A 7,636-nucleotide genomic window follows, 5' to 3' on the forward strand; every position below is an offset into this window, starting at 1 on the left:
ACAAAATCCGCCCCCTGATTACCCATCTCGCTGCCAGGTTTCCAGAGGTTTATACACCTGGAAAGAATATCTGCGTGGATGAATCCCTAATGAAATATAAAGGAAGGTTGGGATTCAAGCAGTATATTCCTTCCAAGCGCTCCAGGTATGGAGTGAAGGTGTATAAGCTCTGCGAGAGCGAGACAGGATATACTCATGCCTTCCGGGTATACGAGGGTAAGGATAGCTACCTTGACCCTCCAGGTTGCCCAGATCATCTGGGCACCAGTGCCAAGATTGTTTGGGACCTAATATTCCCCCTTATGAACAAAGGCTACCACTTGTATGTAGATAACTTCTATACAAGCGTCCCTTTGTTCAAGCTGCTGTATTGTTTCGATACGGTAGCTTGCGGTTCTATAAAAAAGAACCGCTTGGGTTTCCCACAACGCCTGGTACGAACCCGGCTAGGAAAGGGGGAGACCTCAGCTCTACGCCAAGAGGAGCTTTTGGCATTGAAGTTCAGGGACAGAAAAGAGGTGTGCATGCTGAGCACCATCCACGATGAGAGAACCGTGGAGGTTTCTGTCCGTGGCAGAGCTGGGGTCACTACAAAGCCAGTGTGCATCAGGGCCTATAACAAGCACATGGGTGGAGTTGATCTGTCAGATCAACTCCTACAGCCCTACCTCATTATGAGGAAGACAAAGGCCTGGTACAAGAAGGTTGCAGTTTATCTAATGCAAATTGCAACCTATAACGCTTTTTTGCTGCACAAAAAAGCAGACACTGGGCTGAAGCTGTCTTTTTTGCAGTTTCAGCTCGAAGTAATTTCAGGTATCTTGTACCGTGATGCACCTGGTCCCCAAGTAGTGATGGGAACCAACAGAATTGGGGCTACCCATTTTATTTTTAAAATCCCCCCTACAGCAAAGAAGCAGAATCCCCAAAAGAGATGCAGGGTATGCTACAGCAGGGGGCAAAGAAAGGACACCACATTTTACTGTCCAGATTGCCCTGGAAAACCTGCACTCTGTGTCGGTGACTGCTTCAAGCTGTATCACACAGTTTCCCATTTTTAATTTTTTTTTTGTTCCTGCTCCATTTTTGTATTTTTTTTTAATTTTTTGTTACATTTACTGTTTTTTAGCTTTTATTTGCTCCACCATTTTTAAGCGTTTTTATTTGCACTGTCAAGTGAACCCTGTGTCCATTCCGTGGCATGAGGGACCACTTAAGGTGCTAGATCAAATCCCTTCTTGGAGATAGGCCAGGCTTTCTTGTAACCTGTCCCTACTGATAGTTGGGTACAAGCATTTTTCTTTACCCAGATGTAAAATTCCTACTGAATTTGAATTGCTCATGTTCCAAATGTGGCCCTTTTGCCCCCAAACAATCTGACAAACCCATGCATGTGGGGTATCAATGTACTCAGGAGATGTTGCTGGACACATATCTGGGTGTTGTGTGACAGCAACATATACCAGGAGCTGTAATTTCACACCTGAAGTACAAGGTATGTGAAAAAAACACCAAAAACAATTACTATCCCAAACTTTGACAAGGGTTGGTGGTAGGATTAGTGCATGGAAAGGGTTAAACTATCAGCATCTAAAATACCCTGGGGTGTCTAGTTTTCAAAAATATATGGTTTGGTGGGGTAAATTTAATTTGCTGGCTTCAAAGATGCCCCAAATACCACATAGAGACAGAATTACCAGATTCAGAGAAAAATGGTTTTGAATTAGCAAAACGCTACTTGTACTTATTGCCCCATAACGTGTAGAAGAAAGCAAAAAAACATAAAAACATTGGGTATTTCTAAACTCGGGACAAATAGTAGAATCTATTTAGCAGGTTTTTTCAGTAGTTTTTTATGATGAATAAAAGATTTTTCAAATAAAAGTGAGAAAATGTGTTTTTTTTTCAATTTTTCGTCATATTTTATTATTTTTATTATAGGAAATTACATCATATGATGAAGAAAGCCCTTCTTGCCCTGAAAAAAACAATATATAACTTGTGTGGGTTTAGTAAATGGGTTAAGAGAAAATTACAGCTAAACACAAACACCGCAGAAACGATAAAACAGCCATTGTCACGAAGGGTACAAAAAGTAAAATCAGCCTTTGTCACGAAGGGGTTAAACTCAAAGCTGTCCTTTATTTTCATAATATATGTCTCCTTCTTATCTCCTTATTAGCAAAATAAGATCTGTGTTTTCTTTGTTTGTGGTATACAATTATAATTTACAGGGCACCTTTGGTCCCCCTGATGTCGGCGGCGTCAGAAGCGGGGGGGGTGTCAAGACCCCGCTCCTGCGACCCGGAGGATTCAGGTCTTGACCCGGAGAACCAGAGGAGCAGCGCTCACTCAGCAATCTCCAGGTCAAACCCGGAGAGTTCCCAGGTATGCCTTCCACACAAGGGCTGGAAGTAGGTGATCATCAGCTCCTCCTTGATTAAATAGGGGATCTGCCCTGTTTATATACAAAGAATTGCCAAGGTAACATAGGTTCACACGCTCTCGCATTTGTTCCCGACACATGAAAGGTAAATCTAAACATGGCAATCTCGCATCAACTACACCTTTATGAAACAGAAACGTTACCAGATATTTCTAATCTAATCTAAAATCATCGGATACCTTGGAATGGCACACGTAATGATTTTAACTATTGTGACAATATTTAACACAATTAAAGTGGGTATTTTTTTCTAATGTTACATGGCAGGGCCAGAGTGGCGATGAATAAGTTGTCCTGTATAAGGACCCCCTTCCCGGCTATGCTTTTGCCTTAGTGCCAACTAAAATGTATTAGACAACTGACTGTGAGACCCTTGGAGGGCAAGGTTGCCTGGACTTAAGTCAATAATTGTTCAATCATTTATCTTGAGGTCCTGCACCTTTCAGACTATTCTACAAACACTCGTTCCCAGTTCTATATGGGGCTGTTGTATTATACTCATTACCGTTGTGTGTTCTAGCTGTAAGTAGCTGAGTCTCATCGTTTTGATCTCCTGTTGTGACCCTGTTTGCTGTATTGACATTCCTGACCTCAGCTTGTTCTTGTTTTGTCACCAGATTGCTTCCTGTACCAACTTCTGACCTGGTTCCTGACATTCTGTATCTCCCCATTCCTGAATTTGGCTTGCCCGACTCTTTCTGGGCTGTAGTGTATCTGCTGTGAGGGGCCACATGGATCATCAGCAAGTCCCATGGAGGCTCCAACCCAAGGGCTCAACCTGAGAGGGAACCGGTTGGAGGATGAAAAACTGCCAGTCCAGCCATCTTCCGCAATGGGGCCTGCCTCTCTGGAAAACGTGACGCATTGATACTTCCGTTATATATTTATCAAACCTTTTAATCGTAAATGTCTTGGAATCATTAGAATACTTGACATATTTTCTGTTCTCACTAATGCAAAGGCACATCATGAAAGTGGTTTAGTTCAACCATCTCCATACCCTGCGTGATACGTAAAGAGAAATTTATACGCTACCTGCATTTTAAGCACTCTCTGTTTAATCCCCGCTGGAAACGCACAATAAAATGTTACATACGTTTACACTTTCAGAAATATATGCCATAATTAAACAACTTCAAAGGTGCAATGTGACAGTGAGACAGCTTGATTAAAAAACAAAGTTTAAAACATCTTCTGGCAAAACAAAAAAATATTATACAGCACATCACTTAACAGGTTTTAAATAAGGCTATGTAGTGTGTGTGTATATATGAATTATATGAATATATATATATATATACACACACACACACACACTCAGTGGCCACTTTATTAGGTACACCTTGCTAGTACTAGGTTGGACCCCCTTTTGCCTTCAGAACTCCCTTCATTCTTTGTGGCATACTTTCTGGTGACCATGGAGGCCATTAGAATACAGTGAACTTATTGTCATGTCCAAGAAACCAGTTGGAGATGATGTGAGCTTTGTGACATGGTGCATTATCCTGTTGGAAGTAGCCATCAGAAGATGGGTACACATTGGTTATAAAGGGATGGACATGGTCAGCAATAATACTGAAGTAGGTTGTCAAGTTTAATAAGGGGCCGGAAGTGTTCCAAGAAAATGTCCCCCACACCACCACCAGCCTGAACCGTTGATACAAGGCAGGATGGATCCATGCTTTCGTGTTGTATGTCAAAGTCTGACCCTGCCATCTGAATGTCGCAGCTGGAATTGAGGCTCATCAGACCAGCCAACATTCTTCCAGTCTTCCATTGTCCAATTTTGGTGATTCTGTGTGAATTGTAGCCTCAGTTTCCTGTTCTTAGCTGACAGGAGCGGCACCCGGGTGGGGTCTTCTGCTGCTGTAGCCCATCTGCTTCAAGGTTCGACGTGCTGTGCGTTCAGAGATGGTATTCTGCATACCTTGGTTGTAACGAGTGCTTATTTGAGTTACTGTTGCCTTTCTGTCATCTCGAACCAGTCTGCCCATTCTCTTCTGACCTCTGACACTAACAAGACATTTTCGTCACACAGCTGCCACTCACTGGATATTTTCTCTTTTTCAGACCATTCTCTGTAAACCCTAGATATTCCTAGATCGATGTGGTAATGATAAATGACTTTTATTCTTCTGTACAAATAAACTAATTAAGGGTCCCTATCACAGCAATTAGATAAGACAGCAAGTGAAAGTTTGTAAAATCTCTAAAGAACATGCCTTGAGAAACTTAGTATCACCTCTCTAATTAAAGCTGTTCTACACATACGCGTCTCTCTAACGAAGCCTTTAGCGCCATGCATTTCAAAGGGAAAAAGTGTAAGATTGCATAAAAACACAGACGTGATATCCTGAGTATTTTGCGACATCTGATGTGTCACTTCACAAATTAATCATGTGAATAAAATAAAGCGATCCAAACTAGTGATGCTGAGTTAAAGTTTAATTTAACCCTTTCAGCTGGAAAAGACAGGGCGACGGAGAGGTCTGTGCATTTACAGGGAGTCATCAAGTCCAGTTACACAGAACAACCGTTAGAGAATGAATGCAAATATATGCATACATAGGGGGTTACGTATAAAATGTACACACAGTGTGAAAAATCTCATCACTGTAGCAACTAATGGAATGAAAGCTGAAACATTGTATTGCTTGTTAAAGTCAGGGCCGGATTTGGGATGACTAGGTGGCCCTGGCACTTTAAGGCCAACATCCGCAGAATGACATAAGTGCGGCCGTTATGCTTTCATACTCACGCAGCACCCGATCCGTCCTTGGAGCCGTAGTTCAGGTGCCTGGTTATCACTCCTTTCTTTCATTTTTAACCCCCATTTTTCTTGTATTGTAACCATACCTGGGGAATACATACCATGTTGGTCCCCGCGGGCCTACATATACTAAAAGTTGGGGATGGTGCTGAGTGAAAATAACCAAACATTGATTCCTCCTAACAGAAATTAAACACAGCCCCTGACGCCCATACTTCCTGATACAAAGATCCAGAGAGGTCTCATTTATGATTTAAAAGAGCAGGCCCGGAATGGCCACCTGGCACACTAATCGCTTGCCGATAAACACCCCATACTCACATAATCTGCTACTAGGTGAGCCAGAGGCCGCACTTATGTCATTCGGCTGCCGCTGTGCCTGGCCCTACTAAAGACTATATACTATACTGTTGTTTAAACCGAATAACGAACAAAAAAATGAATATGGCAGCGTATAAACGTACAGAAAGACGCGCAACATGAAGAATCTTCATTAAAGAATGAATGGGAAAGGGCAGCTTTTCTTCATTGGTTGATGCCAGACGAGCACCCTGCCGGCGACCAATAGAGTCACTCTTACAGACCTTTAAATCCTGGCTTTACTACAGATGGCTTAAGATAGAAAACAAATAGAAAAAAGAATACGAAGAACGTATACAAATATTTGCCCGAAACAAACATGGGAATGGGTGAATATTCGTAGAATATGAAGATTCCCCCCCCCCGAAGAGAAATACGAAGACTTCTCCGGTGCCCAGGTCTAGTATATTCTAAAATGTAGACCATTTTCTTACGATCAACAAGAAACCCATTACGCACACTAGATACCATTATTTAAGTGTTTAGATGCTTTATTCCTTCCAGATCACGTAGTAATTCTACATATTATTACTTATTGATTTATAAAGCGCCATCACATTCCGCAGCGCTGTACAACGGGCAAACAGAACATAACAAATAGTACATAACAATTGTAACCTACAGAAACAAAAGGTAAGGAGTGTCCTGTTTAATTGAGCTTACAAATTGTTATGTTATATACTACTTATGTCCTGTTTACCCCTTGTACAGCTCTGTGGAATATGATGGCGCTATATCAAACAATAAATAATAATATTATACAGAAAGAAAAACTGCCATTTGTTATTATTCTGTTAAACATATTTTGTGTACTTTTTTACACTTCATCCCAGCAAAAAAATTTACTTCTTAAATATATTTTGTAAAAAATTTAAAAAAACATAATTTACTGTAGATTTTAACTGACAGGCATCTATGAATGGAAAGCAATTTTTGAAACTACAGAAGAAATTAATTATAACAGAAAATATATTCAAATAATCAGAAAACATGCAATACTTCTGAAAAGCTGTTACTTTAGTTCAAAAGGTAATTTTTTTTTCTGTGATTAATTTGTTGAATTATACAGAAACTCAAATGACAGAATATTTCCAACCTAAATATTGTAGAAAAAAAAATAGGATGGAAATTAATTCTGAAAGCAATCTTCTTTCCAAGTGACTAAAATATATAATTTAAATGATGGATTATCCACTTAGTCATTAAGTCCCTACAGTTTCAAAATCTACACGTTACTGAATGATTTTTATATAATACAGGTTAGATGATATAAAGTACAACCAAATAGATTTTTACAGTGACAATTGGGTTATAGAGACACCTCGGTGGACCTGTGACTGGCCTCCACTTGGGTCACGAGAAATCCCTAAAATAAGCAGATCACACGGTAAGTTTTTGTTTGTTTGTTTTTGTTTTTTTTTGGTTTGACAATTTTTCACACTTAACACTTTTCATTAAATAAAATATGTAATAATGGAGACATATATGGTGCAAGTATCATAACAGCAAACCTCAATATACACAACTTCCATCATTGTGTTATATACCGTTATAAACTGTTATATTAACTGCACTTGAATCTTATACGCAAGTAATGCTCCATAACATTAAACTAATGAAACCGAATTCTGCATAGCTACGCATATACCTGTACTTACACATAAACTTACATGAATATAACACACAGAAGGGGTGGGGCCTACAGTAGGCGGAGTCATCCAGTATCATACATTCACGCCTACTTTAGGCTCCACCTCCTTTATGTCCCAGGACACATGGAGCAAAAGTTGGCAAGTAAGCTACAGAGATTGGACGCTCACATTATTTTGAAGTAGACGTCATAAACATTCTCATTACAGTATAATCCATAACAGTTTGATATATTCACAAACAACATAATTAATTAAATGGATTAAATGTTATTTTCAACACACTTAAAATAGCAGACTGCGCAAAGCTAGGGTTTCATTTTGTATTGGCACTTTCTGGCACTTAACTCGCAAAAAACCCACACATTACCCTACTGCAAGTAATTGCGCCATCTACAGTCTCGGAGGTAG

General features: G+C 40.0%; 1 non-coding gene across 1 annotated transcript; it reads left to right on the forward strand.

Moving 5' to 3' along the window:
* Nucleotides 1-1,164: 1,164 nt before the first annotated feature.
* Nucleotides 1,165-1,294, forward strand: LOC149280608 (small nucleolar RNA SNORA35). The gene has a single exon (XR_016278141.1). It is a non-coding gene; the product is annotated as a small nucleolar RNA SNORA35 (small nucleolar RNA).
* The last annotated feature ends 6,342 nt before the right edge of the window (nucleotides 1,295-7,636 follow it).

The sequence above is a fragment of the Sceloporus occidentalis genome, unplaced genomic scaffold (assembly GCF_023333645.1).
Source record: "Sceloporus occidentalis isolate IW3139 unplaced genomic scaffold, rSceOcc1.0.p SCAF_151, whole genome shotgun sequence".
Lineage (NCBI taxonomy): Eukaryota > Metazoa > Chordata > Lepidosauria > Squamata > Phrynosomatidae > Sceloporus > Sceloporus occidentalis.